Consider the following 857-nt stretch of genomic DNA (forward strand, 5'->3'; position numbering starts at 1 on the left):
CTAGATCCACTATGGACTGGTCTATCACAAAACTATTTTAGATCCATAATGGACTGGACTCTCACACTATGAACTTGATCCACTATGGACTGGACTCTCACACTATGAACTAGATCCACTATGGACTGGTCTCTCACAAAACTATTTTAGATCCATAATGGACTGGACTCTCAAGGTATTAACTAGATCCACTATGGACTGGACTCTCACACTATTAAGTAGATCCACTATGGACTGGACTCTCACACTATTAACTAGATCCACTATGGACTGGACTCTCACACTACTATTTTAGAGCCATAATGGACTGGACTCTCACACTATGAACTTGATCCAATATGGACTGGACTCTTACACAATGAACTAGATCCACTATGGACTGGACTCTCACACTATTAACAAAATCCTCTATGGACTGGACTTTCACACTATTAACTAGATCCACTATAGACTGGACTCTCACGCTATCAACTAGATCCACTATGGACTGGACTCTCACACTATTAACTAGATCCACTATGGACTGGACTCTCACACTATGAACTAGATCCACTATGGACTGGACTCTCACACTATTAACTTGATCCACTATAGACTGGACTCTCACACTATCAACTAGATCCACTATAGACTGGACTCTCACACTATGAACTAGATCCACTATGGACTGGTCTCTCACAAAACTATTTTAGATCCATAATGGACTGGACTCTCACGCTATTAACTAGATCCACTATGGACTGGACTCTCACACTATCAACTAGATCCACTATGGACTGGACTCTCACACTATTAACTTGATCCACTATAGACTGGACTCTCACACTATCAACTAGATCCACTATAGACTGGACTCT

This window comes from Nerophis ophidion, linkage group LG07, assembly GCF_033978795.1.
Source record: "Nerophis ophidion isolate RoL-2023_Sa linkage group LG07, RoL_Noph_v1.0, whole genome shotgun sequence".
NCBI lineage: Eukaryota > Metazoa > Chordata > Actinopteri > Syngnathiformes > Syngnathidae > Nerophis > Nerophis ophidion.